Source organism: Dermacentor andersoni, chromosome 5 (genome assembly GCF_023375885.2).
Source record: "Dermacentor andersoni chromosome 5, qqDerAnde1_hic_scaffold, whole genome shotgun sequence".
In the NCBI taxonomy this organism is placed as follows: domain Eukaryota; kingdom Metazoa; phylum Arthropoda; class Arachnida; order Ixodida; family Ixodidae; genus Dermacentor; species Dermacentor andersoni.
The window spans coordinates 94771416-94787118 of record NC_092818.1 but is presented as its reverse complement, the minus strand read 5'-3'; the positions used below and the strand labels follow the sequence as shown (position 1 = coordinate 94787118).

The 15703-nt window shown below is 46.8% G+C and overlaps 2 protein-coding genes across 2 annotated transcripts in view; one reads left to right on the top strand and one right to left on the bottom strand.

Moving 5' to 3' along the window:
- The window catches only part of LOC126530902 (uncharacterized), a 174594-nt gene that overhangs the window by 2144 nt on the left and 156747 nt on the right, over nt 1–15703 (top strand). The gene's annotated exons all lie outside the window — the stretch shown is intronic.
- Nucleotides 10154–15703, bottom strand: part of LOC126530903 (corticotropin-releasing factor-binding protein) — a 121585-nt gene continuing 116035 nt past the window's right edge. The window contains exon 8 of the mRNA XM_050178229.3: nt 10154–13531. The gene's annotated coding sequence lies outside the window, so the exon portion shown is untranslated. The remainder of the gene's footprint in view (nt 13532–15703) is intronic.

Sequence of the window (15703 nt, the reverse complement as noted above, 5' to 3'; positions counted from 1 at the left end):
CCCGACAAATCCCACGCAACCATTTCCCTTATCCAAAACGTTGCGCGTCAAGAACTAGCCAGCGCAGGATTACAGGCGCTTTGCCCAATCAACAGACCTGACTACCGCCCACCCGCCGCGCCTGAGTTATAGGAGGAGGAGGAGGAAATAGAAAAGTAGAAGGCAGGGAGGTTAACCAGAATAGCGTCTGGTTGGCTACCCTACACCGGGGGAATGGGAAAGGGGAAAACAAAGAATACAGGGAGGGAGAGGAGGGAAGGAAAGAAGGAAATTGCGGCGAGTTCGCTGACGCGTGTGGTCTTACAGAAATCGCGTTAATAGTCACAGATGGTCGCACAAACCCGTCGTCCTTAAGAAACACAAAAGCGCCTTCACCGCTTTATGGGCCGAGAGCCTGAGTCGGCCTGAGTTATAGAGAAGCCAAACTGCTCATCCTCACTATCAGAATTCCGCAGCATGGAGCGCTTCCGATGACAGGTCCACCTGCTTCTGTTGTAGACGCGTCGGACACATTTCCCGCCATTGTCGCAGTGCTTGGAACTCGCAGCCTTGACCTAGCTATCGAAACCTCCGACGTCCAGGTGGTAGTGCCCGAGTGCCGGTACACAATGACGACGACAGCGCTCCGCCATCATGGCCAGCACGATCAAACCGCTCCCCTTCACCATCCCGACACCTGTCCCGCTCACCTCTGCGTCGTCACTCTCCTTCTCCCTCATACTCCCGCTGCTCATCGAAAAACTTATGGGCGGAGCTTTTAGAGGTGAGCCTGCCACGACGACCCGATCCGAAATTTCTTTGCTCGCACTACCTGGACAATACAACCTCATCAACGTAGACGTGGACGGTAAACATGTCATCGCACTCATTGACACCGGCGTCCACATATCGGTAATGAACTCAAACCTCACCCGCCGTGGTTGCTCAGTGGCTGTGGCGTTGGACGGCTGAGCACGAGGTCGCGGGATCGAATCACGGCCACGGCGGCCTCATTTCGATGGGGACGAAATGCGAAAACACCCCTGTACTTAGATTTAGGTGCACGTTAAAGAACCCCAGGTGGTCGAAATTTCCGGAGTTCTCCACTACGTCGTGCCTCATAATCAGAAAGTGATTTCGGCGCGTAAAACCCATAATCTTTATAACTCAAACATCCGTATTCGCCTGAAGAAAGTTCTTGCTACTCGCTGTGGTCCGCGTAGCCGATTGTGCGGCGACTCCGTTTGTTGCTGAGTTGTGTACCGCCCGTGTCACTGCTGCGGACGCCACACCTCAGTTTTGTTTTACGCCTTGGATCAGTGCCCACGTGCAATCATCTTAGGACTTTCTCTCGGCACATTTGGCTCTTATTGACTGCTCTGCAGGGTTTATCCAGCTTGTTGTACCTCATGCCATTGAGCCTTCTGATCCTGCGCCCAGTCAGCTGTGTTCCGCCGATTACATTCGTCTACCGTATCTAGCCGTGACGTACATCGACGTCTCTCCTGATCCCCATGTGGACGACCGCGATTACGTCGTGTCGCCCAGCGCTGCCGCCCTCTGTTCACAGAATGTCATGTTCCCGCACTCGGTCATCGGTATAAAGGGCAATGCCGCATGTCTCCGTATTGTGAATTCTGGACTATGCCTTCAAGTGATTCCCCAGGGTATCTCTCTTGCAACCGTAGCTCCAGCCTCCGACTATCATGTTTCCGTCTTAATTGAGCCTGTTGCAGCACCTCCTGCTGCTATTGATTTGAATCCCACGATGTTAGATAAAATAACGAAGATGATCGCCACTGACCTACCGGCCGAACACGTACAGGCGCTTCGCAGTGGCGTAGCCAGAAATGTCGTTCGGGGGTGGGGGCTCACGTTGCAGCTCGGCCTCCTCCTTAAGAAGAAACATCGGCTCGGGTGCTTCTATCTAAATACTTGCAGAAGGAGCATTCGTTTTTCTCGGCAACCAGTGCACCAAAGTTGACGAGGCTTGTTGCGTTTAAAAGAAAAACGTAAATTCTCGTGACTGTTTGTTTCGAATTTTCGATTCAGGTCGTCAATACTTTATTGCGAAGTGGCAAAAATCGAAAATTTTCAGAAAACGAAACAATTAAGTTTACAACTCTGTAAATCAGCAATGAAAATTTATATCACAATTCTGTGAATTGCACATAATAGTACATCTACAGCGGACAAAATTAACATGTTACACCAGTCTAAAAAAAAATTAAGTATTATGGAAATAAAGCTTTTGCAGAACCCTTGTACATAACATAACCAGTTCACGTAAGATACAAATTGACATATCGAATTTGTCCGCTTTGAATGGTGTAATGGATGCCGTTTACAGAACCACGATATCTGTTCTTGATGCAGAGCTATTAGTTTGTAAACTTCGTGCTTCTACTTTTTCGAACTTTCGAATTTTTCAAAATATTTAGAACAAGGTTCAGGCCCTAAATCGAAATTCCGCTTCCAATAGACACTAGAATTTAACTTACTCTCTCAAACGCAACACATTTCATTAAAAGCGATTCAGGAGTTATCTCAGAAAAGCGTTTCTGCGTTTTACATGTATCTGAATAGGCCGCGTCGGAGTTGGACCCGAGCTAAAGCTTCCTCTTAAACAATTTGCCAAGAGATCAAATACACGAATAATAACTCCATTGACATTGCCAAAGATGCTGCAAGCGAATTCTTGAACGCTACGCACTGTCAATACAACTAAAATATGCATTTTTTCATATAAGAATATACTCATATGTGCCAAAAATTGTGCCCAACATAACTTATGTCAATGCTTACATGTTTTTTGTCTATTTAATAAGTACAGAAAATATCACACGAACTTTAGAACTACATCAGTTCGAAGCCAGGAAAGCCGTGCATGCTGCTGAAATGAAAAATGTAGAGGCCATGAAATGAACAAGATGAGGACAAATATGTTAATGACACTTTGTCATTCAAGATCTTTGTTTACATTCTTGTACATATGCAACGGCCAGTGAAAAATCTCAATGACGCTGTGATTTGTTCCAATGTACTAAGCAGGAGCAGCTGTCACCGATCTTGTATCGTGAGTAATTGCACCGAAAGTATAGTCGCAGCAGAGAGCACGTATAAAAAGCAGGAGTTCTGTAGAATATACGAGGGCGAGTCAAATGAAAGTGAGGCAATGCGAATATATGACCAACGGGGTACTTTATTTAAAAGTAGCCTCCATGAGCATTTAGACATTTGTCCCATTGACTAACGAGTCGCGTAATTCCCGCCTGATAAAGCTCCTTGGGTTGCTGCTTCAAAACGTCTGCAACTGACTTTCACGTCATCGTCCGAGATGAATCTGGTTCCACTGAGGTGTATTTTTGGTTGCCCCAAAATGTGGAAGTCACAAGGCGACAGGTCTGAGCTGTATGGCGGATGTTGCAGCGTTTCCTGCTTGAACTTCGCCAGTTTTGTATTAACCACATCAGCGACGTGGGGACGGGCATTGTCGTGGAACAAGATGACCGCATTCGTCAATTTTCCACGTGGTTTGTTCTTGATTGTGACACGCAGCCGATCCGGCGTTTCACAATATCGGAAACGATTGATAATCTCTCAAGATTTAGCAAATTCTATCACTAATGACCCCTGACGATCGAAAAATAAGTCAACGACACCTTTCCGGCATAAATGACGGCCTTTGCTTTCTTTGGGGGTGGTGAATTGGAATGTTTCCATTGTAAGCTTTGCCGTCGTGTTTCAGGCTCGTAGTAGTGGCATGATGGTTCGTCTCCGATCACAATTGCAGACAAGAAATCGTCACCCTTATTGTGATACCGGATCAGATGAGTAAAGACAGCGCCGATGTTCTCCGTATTCTGGTGGTGGTTCAAAATCTTGCGCATCCATTGCGCACACAAGAGCCGATAACCGACATGTTCATGAATTATGGCGTGAACCAAACCGTGACTGATGTTCACACGCTCTGCCCGTTCATCGATGCTTATCCTCCGTTCTTGTCTCATCAGATCATCAACCTTTGCAATTTTGTTACGGGTGCTTGCACGATGGCTTTGGACTGGTCTGGGATCTGAGACAGTGGCCAATGAAATACAATGTTCAATGTACACGGCAGCCATACGGCGACTAATTTCTTTTTGGGAAACACCTTCAGCTGTCAAAAACATAACGGCACCACGCTGCTGAACTTCTGGAGCGTCCATTACGGCACGCAACCATGTTCAACCCACCCAGTGTATGAGAGCATTAAAGAACATTTATCCTCACACCTGCGTGTCACGTTGAACAGAACCATAATAATGAACAGAACCATAACTGCGCGGGGTGGGTAGGCTCACTTTCATTTGACTCGCCCTCGTACATTAGAAATGCGAAGATACAATGGAATATACAAAGGCGAAGATACAGCTTGATAAGGGGCAAAAAAAGTGCCACTGGAAACAGTTCACTGCACGTATATACAATACCTCGCCACAAGATATTTAAACATACGTATAAGTCTCCAATAAATCTATGTATCTAAGAAAAGGTCACGGTATATAATGCGTCAAACAAGGCAAATAAACATGTTGCGCAATTACAGATTCGCAGAATCCTAGATCCCGCCCCCATTCCACCCACTCCCCTCAATGTATCGCGCGTGACGGAAGGCGCCGCGTTTCCTCCCCGCTTTTCTCCCTTGTGCACGCAAGACTGAGCCACCATCGTCGGCTCACCCATTCCCCCCACCCCCCACACGCTTTCACTGGCACATACAGCATGCGGCGCGGGGTCACGATGTTATCGCCCTTGGACTTTATACGGAGCACGAGGGCGATGGCGACGGCAGGAATGCGCCTAGAGTGGCCATATAATTGCGCAACAATATAATTAGAGTACCCGGCAACTGAAGCGTCCCATGACCCATTACCTTCCACAAAAGAAGTAACAAAATAGAAATTTCACCATGAGACAATTCGCTGCACCGCAACAACGCTTTTTTTTTTCCTTTCGTGGGGTGGGGGCACCATTATGAAAACAACAAAAGAACGCAAATTACGTTGGTCACACTCGAATGCTACTTTGGGCAACTAATGTGGCTATTAAAGGAATATCGAAGAAAACACGAGACGCTTGGACCACCAAGAACCATGCGCATCCTGCTCGGTATCCTACACCGGCGAGACAAGACTTTCTGGAGAGGTTGCGCTCAAGGGAACGCGGTGCAATCCGTCGAGTCCCCACAGTGATGGCGGCTAGCGACCATTGTTTCTTTTTCTTGTCTGCTAGCTACAAAGCGTCCAAAGCTCTGCCAGGTGAAAATGCACTCGGCCAGAGAAAACCGAACGCGCACCGAAGTGCGCCGTGCGGTGGTCGAGGCAACACGAGAAAAATGCATGTGCTCTGGCTGGCTCTGGCAGCCCGCGGGTAGGGGAACGAGAACAAAAAAATTGAAGAGGCTCAATGTGTCCTCGCGAATAAAAGTCAAAGTACAAAAAATAAATAGGAACGTAGTTACCTTGGCTGGCATTAGCGTCTTCACCGGATGCTTCGGCGCAGGTGAAAAAAAAATATGTTAATATTTTTTTTATGTGACATGACGGCACGAATGAACCACCACAACGCTTCGTCTCATCGGGCCTCGCTGCGGGCTTTGTCAACTTGTCTGATAGTGTGTTGATTTAGCTTGTCTCGTTGTATGGCCCGATATACGACTTTGGAAAAGTCAATGCACCTTTGGCGTCAAATATTTATGGGAGCATTAAACTTACAAAGTTCCGCAATTGAAAATCTAAAGCACACGTTTGGAAATGTCAATGCACCTTTCACATCAGAAGTTTATGAGAACGTTATACCCATAATGTTTCGGAATTGACATCTACGCGCTCCGTAAATTCCATGATAGAGTGTAGATTCCGCGGCCTCCGCGAGATGCCGCGGCGAGCCCGTTCGCCATCAAAACTTCCTTGAAACTTTGTGCTCGGATGGGGCTGCTTGCGTTATGTGACTCCCGGTGCATGGACGTTGCCGCGAAATCCAGCCCTAGCTCGCAATTTTCGCGCTGAAATGGCTTTTAGAGCGTGAAAAAGACGCTCTAGACAAAATCCAGAATGATTTCCGTCGCCGGGGGTTGCTTTGGTCGGCGGTGCATGGACAGCCCGAAAGAAATTTCGGGGGGGGGGGGGGCGGCTGAAGCATAATAAGCCCCCCCCCCCCCCCCCTGGCTACGCCCCTGGCGCTTCGGGGCCTGCTCATGTCGTACCAGGACATTTTTTGATCTCAGTGACCGCTCACTGGGCCAAACAACAGTTGTCAAGGATCGGATTTACACCGGTGATGCCAAACCCACACACCGACGTCCCTATCGTGTCTCCTCCGCTGAGCGCCAAGTTATACAAAAGGAAGTTGACAAAATGCTTGTCCGTGATATCACCGAGTTTCTTCAAGCCCATGGGTATCTCCTGTCATGCTCGTTAGAAAGAAGTACAACAGCTGACGCTTCTGTATCGACTACCGGAATCTTAACCGAGTAACAACAACAACAACAAAAAGAAGACGTGTACCCTTTACCTCGGATAGATGACGCCCTTGACTGCCTCAGTGATTCCAAGCAGTTGTCTTTGATTTGCTTCCGTTCCGGGTGTTGGCGGATTGCAGTTGATGACATGGATCGTGAAAATGCTGCGTTTATTACACCTGATGGACTCTACCAGTTTAAGGTGATGCCATTCGGGCTATGCAATGCTCCTGCCACGTTCGAACGAATGAGGGACGCCCTCCATCACCGCTTAAAGTAGTCAATCTGCTTGTGCTACCTCGGCGATGTCATTGTCTTTTCACTGAATTTTGACACCCACCTCGAGCATCTCTCGACAGTTCTTTCAGTGTTTCGCAAGGGGAGAGTTCAGCTCAATACGACGAAATGTCACTTCGGCCGCCGGCAACTTACTGTGCTCGGACACCTCGTCAACCCCTCCGGTGTTCGTCCCGATCCGGATAAAGTTCGCGTGGTCAAGGATTTCCCTGTGACCTTCACAACCAACGTTCGAAGCTCTGTAGGCCTTTGCTCCTACTTCCGCAGATTCGTGAGCAATTTCGCTGACTTCGCACGCCTTCTAAAGGAATTTCTTAAGAAAGACGCGACTTTTGTCTGGGGTCCCGACCGAGTTAGTGCATTCACTGAGCTGACGACGCAACTCACGTCACCACCGATTCTTGCCCACTTTGACGTGTTCGTTCCAACGGAGGTTCGCACCGACGCTAGCGGCCACGGTATCGGCGCTTTTTTGGCCCTACGACAGCCCGGTTGCGACCGTGTCATTGCGTACGCTAGCCCTCCCATGTCACCAGCCGAGCGCAATTACTCGATCACCGAACGTGAATGACTCGCCTTCGCTTGGGCAGTAGGTAACTTTTGCCCCTACCTCTATGGACGGATTTTCACGGTGATAACCGATCACCACGCACTATGCTGTCTTTCGTCTTTAAGACATCTAACTGGACGTCTCGGTCGGTGGGCTCTACGGCTCCAAAAGTACTACACAGTGGTGTACAATACAGGCCCACTTCATGAGGACACTGATTGCTTGCTTGTCACGTCATCCAGTAGACCCACTAAACCAGCCCGAGACCGGCGAGTCAACTTGCATCCTCGCGCTTACCGCGTTTGGTGACATCGCCCATGAGCAACGACGCGACCCTTACCTGAGGAACATCATTTTTAGCCTGACGGACCTGACAAGTTCCAACTCTTCGCCTATGTTTGTGCTGCAAGGTGACATATTGTACCATTATAACGTGCACCCTGACGGCTTTGAACTGCTACTGGTCGTTTTCAAGCATATGTGTGAGTCTGTACTCGAACATATGCATGATCTCCCAACCGCTGGTCATCTCGGAGTCTCAAAGACATATGGCCGTGTTCGGCGTCGTTTCATTTGGCCCCGTATTTACCGTTCCGTTTGCCGTTACGTCGCCTCCTGTAAATCTTGTCAACACCGCAAAAACCAGCAGCCCTACCAGCCCATTGAAATACCATCTGCGCCAGTCTTTCGGGTTGGTCTTGATCTCCTTGGCCCTTTTCCTCTATCGCTTAGTGGGAACAAGTGGATAGCAGTTGCTATGAACTACACCACCCGCTACGCGATCACGCGGGCTCTCCCTACCAGTTGTGCAACCGACGTCGCTGACTTCCTTCTCGACGCTGTGATACTTCACCACGGCGCTCTCCGACAACTCCTTACCGACCGGGGCCGCCACTATCTCTCACAGGTTGTCCAGGACATCTTGCACATCTGCGCTACGAAGCACAAATTTACAACGGCGTATCACCCTCAGACCAACGGCCTCACAGAGCGGCTCAATAGAACTATCACAGAAATTCTTGCTAGGTACGTCCCTTCCGACCACCGTTACTGGGATACCGCTCTGCTGTTCCGTCACATTCGCCTACGATACGTTCCACCATGATTCTGCTGGTTTCTCTAGATTTTTTCTCTTTTATAGACGAGACCCCATACTACCGTTTGACACAATCCTTCCAGCTGTTCTCGATATCTCAATATGCGCGAGATGCCATATCTAGAGCTACCGAGGCATGTGAGATTGCACGCCTGCGTTTGACCATTTCCCAAGAAAAGCAACGACGCATATATGAAGCTCGTCATCGCGATGCCCACTTTAAACCCTGGTGACATCGTGCTTCTTTGGATACCAGCACGGCGAGTTGGACTTTGTGACAAGCTGATTTCGCCCTACTCAGACCCATACCGTGTCTTGCGGCAAGCGACAGACGTGGCTTACGAGTTAAAACTTCTCGATACCTCCACATCGCTATCCTCCTCTGATACCGTTCGCGTCCTTCGACTGAAGCAATATCACTCAAACCTACCAGTTTCAGTTGATTTTATTTCTTTAATAAGGAGGAGACATACATGCTTACACAAGTATACAAAAGGAGGTCCCAGAGCATGAGGCTGAAAGGGGACCAAGCGCCGGGATAGCGCCTTCGCCGCCGGGGGTCATGCTACGAGGCACTACAGTAGCGAACGATGATGAGAGGACTGACGAAGACGACGATTGCCAATAGTCGTGCGCACGGGCTCCATCTTGTATGCCTGTCTCCTGCCCGTTGTATATATCTTGTAAATGTATTGTCAAGCGACTTTTCTTCCGGTAACACACACGCACACGCACACGCACACGCACACGCAGATATATATATATGGGCGGGAATTCGGCTGGCACCGGTGGTACGTTATTTTTTAGTCCACATTCACTTCCCTTTCTTTATTATTTTCTAAATTTCACTTTCAACCACAGCTAATTTATCAGTTTCCTTGGCTTCATTGTCCGGGGGCTTTATATGGTCATGAGTAGCCAAAATAGAGCGCGTAGGTTTCCATTGTTTATCCCTTTATACGTAAAGGCTCCTGGACCGTGATATTGTAGTGATCTGTTTTCGATGCATCCCTTCTTGCGCTTCGTCAGTGGTGAAAACGGCGTTCCATCTGCGTTATCGATAGGATCAGTCGGCCGTGAACGGTGGATTATAAGAGTGGCACAGAATTGAGTGTTGAGTGGCACATAAGTCGTGGCTGTGGTATAATACCTAATGCCAATATCGTCCCCTCCCGAACGGGAGGGGACGAACGGGAACAGTCGGGTTTTATTTTCCCCCCAATCAGCCGTGAACGTACTTTTCTCCACCGTTCGAACGAAGATCTAAAATACCGTATTCACGATGGCCTTGACCTCTATCCTGACGCCACAGAAAGTATGAAAAAAAAAAAACGCGGTAAAGTGCAGAATGGGCGTTTGCATACTCGCTGTGAAAACGCCATTCGAGCTTGCCCTTACAAAAGTCTTCTTCACTTTCTGTAGAACCCTTATTGGCGCTTATGGCGCCTTCAACAAGCATGGTTTACAAAAGCTTTTGACCTTCATAGAGGACTTTCGTGAGAGTACACTATACTGCGGCTCAAGCACAGGTTCGTCACAAACGTACGTGAGCACTTTCGCATCAGCATCGCGCTCATTGAGACATGGAGGTGATGTGAAGACACATTTGCACGGCCATTCATAACCAGATGATGGAGCACCGACGCTGGCGAGGCGCGACTCAACCGCAAATACAGGGTGGTCACTCGCCAGTACTGGCGATGCGCGCACAATGTACAGACGACTTGCGGCATGGTTTAGGAAAACCTTTATTCGTACATTTGTTCTTTTGTTTTCGTCCTCTGAACAACTATAGTCACACGGGATTGAGACAACAACTTCCACCATTGGCGCGCTGTGCGCACTTGCTGTACATGATATAAGGGCAAGGGGGGAGGGCACACAACAAGAACAAGGTAGTTCGTGTCCGTATCTCCCGTCAACACTTTAGTTTTTCCATATTTGAAAAAAAAAAAGAAGGCAAACCTCACTTACAACACGTGACTTGTACAGGTATTTATAGTATGTATAGACAGCGTTCACATCCTTGGCTGCGATCTGTCTGCAGCGCGCCCTGTTTGAACGCGGGCCACCCCGTCCGCGTCGATCGAACTGATGCAGGTGCTCGCGAATGAGTGCTTCGTTTCACTGCACACTCTTCGGGAAAAGAGGAAAGCGCCGTGGTACTTACTGAAAAGGCGATAGAAAAACTTCATCGTTTCACCATTCTACCGCTGAAACAATGAACTCCTCACTTTATGTCGCTTGCTTCAAAAGCGATAACTTTGTTTACCAACTTCCCAAACCTTGGATGCGCCGCAGCGGCAGCCGTGCAAGGGATAAAGTCGAAGGAGGAAACGAAATGCGAAGATTCTAGGAAGTATTCCCTGATTAGTTTACTTCAGCGCTGACGTCACTGGCCGATAAGAGAAGAGCACGCATTTTTTTCTACCAGTGTTGGCTCTCGTTGCGTCAAGCGACTCTGCCGAATCTCGGCGTCAGCGTTTTTACCACCGTCGGCTGTCCTTTGCTTATAACTCTGCGCTGACGTGAAGGGAAGCAATAAGTCTGAATGGCCGAAACGGATATGCGAGATCTCGACATAATAAATTTCGGTGGTTTCGGCTTGTCGCCTCGCTCCGTCATAATTCCAAAGGACGTAAGGCAGGCAGAGGCCACTAGAAATGCCGGAGCGAAGATTTGGCTCGTTTAGCCAAGAGTATTTTTACGTGTAGCCTCGCACAACTCAGTGCCAGCGCCGAGCGCAGTTGGTTACACCAGAACGCTATCATTCCACATAGACAATAAATTTCTTATAATATTCGCCATATTTTTCCGTGATTTCGATTTGCGATTTCTATGCTCCATAAATGAACTCGCTTTACATGCTGCTGTACTTATGATTGTAAGAGAGAGTAAAAAATATAAAAGAGCAGGTTGTTTTTCGCTCTGTGGGCGGCACACTTCTCATTCAGTTAGTGTCGCCAGCTTCTCAGCTAGATTAACTAAGTAAAGCTACAAGGATCGTAGCAAGTTTTACGATAAATCGTTAATGGCGCTTTCAGTGAATACCACAGCGGACTTTTTAAAGCAGCAGACTACTCGGAGAATGTTGCACGACTGTTCCGCTAAAGTACATAAAGAGCAACAAGGACGATGTGCTCTCACCAGGGAATCACGACAGGCCTGACGGAACCTCGGATCACCGCACTTGCTGTGCGACACATAACTCCGTTCCCTAAGCCTTGTCGAGCATTAAAAAAAATAGCAAGCGAACAAGAAACAATGCTACGCAGGAAATTATGTGTGGGTCCTCTCAGGACAAATAATTTCTGGACGCGTGATTGCAGTTCAGAACGAAGAACCCCGGCGATGATTGTCGTACTTAACGCTTGGGGAGTTCATTACTCGTACCCATAGTTAGACACCAACTAAAGATATTGTCCTCTTCCGCCTGTATTTGGGTGCCAGTTAGTTTCGGCGACTGCATCCAGCGGGGAAAAAATCTCGTTTACGCTTTTGTTTTCTTACTTTCGTAATGAAAGGTGTTTTTCTTTGTCAGCCTAACGGTTATTTATCTTACGGTGTTCCACCTCAGTGCTCACGCTCGCAATGTAACGAAGTAAAGCACTGTATAGCCTTAGCTGCACAGTGGGAATGAGTGAGTGGTGTAAAGTGGGAAAGCAACTTTGCAGACGCTGTCCGCAACAAACAGCAAGTTATAACGACTAATGACTGTACGAACAAAAGAGCAACTCGACAAACAACACTTACAAGCGCAAGGTAGCAGGCTCATCGATTTGAAATACATACTTTCATTCCTCTCCAAGAACTCGCTCTCTCACTAATTACGCCAAGGACTCATAGAGTAGTGGACAGGCAAGTTAATCCATCAGCGTGTCTTCGACAGCAGAGGAAGACACCTGAGGCGTCTTTGTCACTGCGTTCATCTCATGCCTATTTAAAATAGCCAAACACATAATTGATGACGCAGTTGATGACGCAGTCAAACAACGATCATAAAATATCAGCGTTTGGTTTGTCTCCGTTGCTTCGTTTGCGTTAAAAGCACGTTTTGATAGAGAAAACGTTTTGAACTATTCCCTTCATTGTACATTTGAGCTGTCGAAAAGATTTTATGCACAATGAGCATGTTTGCAGAAATTGGTTGTATAAAGCTGAAGCCATCCGGAACTGCTATGGAGATATGACATATTCTGTCACAAACGTACAGGTATGTTCAGTTTGCATTACTACGCGAGCTTTTTGGGAATACACACAAAACCTGTAATACAAAATATTGACACAAAAGACAAATGCAATACATCAATGTCTATTGTGAAATCATGCATGCAAAATATGCTCTGATATTAGATTTCGAGTTCTTTGAGGCGCTGAAGGATTTTCCACAGCACATTGTGTGTAGGATGAAATAACACATCAGCACTTTCAACAGCAACAAATTGAGCGTTCGAAATCAGTGCAAAGCGCAAATGATTACAGTGATTCTGTACCACATGTAATAGTGAAGAAACAGTAGAAGGGTCTTTAAATTACTTTCCGCTTCGAGGCTCGTTCATAGAAAATAAGTGTTAAGAAAAACAACAAGGAATTGCTGACGGGGAGCATGTTATCATTCGGTGTTCGTCAGTTAACAAGTGATAGATTTGTGAGATGTGGAAAAGGTACGACATTATCATCGAAGCGGCTATAGCATGCAGAAAGTACAAAGAATGAACAAAAGTCACAAAATTTTTCTAGAGCGATATCAGAGCTCGAAGCGAACAGATTGAACAGTCCGCTGTTGGCCGTGCGAACGGTACACGTGCGTCCGGCAGCAAATGACTGTTGCAAACCGCTGTACCTTGTGAAGCTGAAAGGAAGCAAACGAACACCCCGAAGAAAAATTGAATTATTTACATTCCCAATAAACAAACGTGGTCATACAGCGGGAGCCTAAGTAACGTAAGCGAGAATAGTGTCGAGGCACCGTTTAGTCCGGTGTCGAGGCATTCGATTCTTTCTCCCTTTTCCCCCCTCTGTTTTCGCCCTGGAACAGTTGCAAATGCGGATCGATCACGTGGAGAGTCCATCTCAAATAGCGGTCCATCTTCATTCTGTCGATAGTCTGGAACGAGCGGCCAAGAAAAATAAATTCCACGTTATAGAACACACAGAGCACGGCCTCGTTTGAAAAATCGGGCATGCAAATTTCACTCCGATCTACGTTAACTTGCCACCTGCTTAACTGCAAACAAAGCAGAGAAAAAAACTTCTAAGCGAGCATAACTTTAACCGTTAAAGTAATTTCAAGGCTTCAATCTGAATATGTACAGCTTTGTATATGTAACCGTGGAGAGGCTGCTCGGACGTGTCACGTGGCATCTAGCTAGCAACAAGCTTCTCCTTCTTACCAAGCCTCTCTCCTTACCACACCTTTAGAAATCGTTCAATGTGATCGACAGTTTTTCTACGCGGCGTTGTTAAGCATTTCCTTTGGAATTCGTCGACTAGCCAAATCATGCACCATCTGAAAAATCACGGCGGAACTATTTATCAGATTTTACCATTTTTTTGGGCAGATTGGGGAGTCTAGAAAGATAAAACTTCGGCTGCAGGTACTGTCGAAACTAGCCTCCAGTGCTTCTAGCACTTCTTCAATAAAAAGACGTCGACTCTGCCCTTTGGTCGACTCCGCAACGTAACATTTAATTGCCAGCCGCCCTGACGACACCGGAGCTTCTCTCAGGTTGTCAACTTTCATATCCGACTGCTGTTTAACGATGTCTCAAACAACTATAGATTCTCACGAGGGCGTGTTATTTTGATAATTGTGTTCCATTAATGTCGAGTGCAACTTTATCGTCCCCACCGCGGGTTGCTTTTATCTATAAGCACTTCGACAGCGTATGTACGAATTATTACGATCAATCCTTCCAGTCTCGTGAGGTTTTGACTCGCGCAAGAGCACGCGGTCGATTTCAGGCCGACCTTCGACGGAAGCTTGACTAGCTTTCTGATCTCTTACATTCCAAGCGCCCCTTGTACAAGGGCCCATATTCATTACCGTACAATATTGTGCAATACTCCTCATTACTGTACAGCACTGTACAGGAATTGAGCGAAGCAAGTGGTGGCTCCAGCGCCAATTGAACGCACACTATGCCACCTTGCTTGCACAGAAAAAGCTAATCGAGCGCAATAAGCAAGTATGGGGAAGCTTCTGTATGCTCCCTGACCTGAGAGCCACTGCTTAGTGAGCCTACGGCATACAATGAAAAACAAACCAGGTGGCCTCTACAATGAGTAAAAACAAATGCTCCCTGCACAATAGGAACTTACCCGATTTCACATTTGTGAAGCTACTGCTTTTCCGCATAGCATGGACATCATTATATCTAGTGTTTACATCAAGAAATCTTCATAACTTTATTTTTCGTGATTGACTTGCAAAAGTAGGGGACTAGGAACCAGGTGTACATTTTGTAAATTTCAGATGTTTTAATTCGTAGCACTTATACTGGAAATAGCAAATTATTACTTTCATTCGTGTACCCTGAGGTGCATCTTTGAAGTTTCAAATAAGAATTATTAGATTGTATGAGGAATTATTGCTGCTGCAAAACCATTGAAAATACCAGAGACCAGGCTATGATTTTATGTATCGCAGTATACGTTGTGATTAGTACGCCATGAAATATTATGTTGAAACATAACAGCACCGAAAATGAACACATTTCTAACGGTAACAAAACAGCTAAGAAGGTGCAGCGACTCTGCATCAGTGTCAGCGCAAACAAAAAAATTGTATCAAGAGTAACATGTCGTCAACAGTTCGTGAAGCGAGAATAGGACAGCGTTTAGATATACATTACGTGATTAATTGAGCGAGAAAGAGAGAGAGAGAAAGAGAGGGAAATATGCAAAAAAAAGAGGGAGATCAGAACAAAAGATCCCAATTGTTACCCTACCCTGGAGAAAGGGGAAGAAATATAGAGAGCGCATGGACCTAATGACAGTCGCTCACAGCAAAAGGTAAGAGTTAACACTTGTCAGTACTAAAAGAGCTTGTTTGAGTTTGCTATCAATAAGGATTGTAACAATGAATTCGTGGCCCTCTGCCGGGACGGCTTGTGAGGTCGGTATTCAATAACTTGTTCTGACAATCAAAATCAAGAAGGACAACAACAATGACGAATCAGAATGCAACAAGGAGTCTGCAGTGTCGACCTCACAATAAGGTCCATACCTGACTCCTCAAACCATGCGGCCCTGTTGTAAACAAATGCCAGGCTGCTCC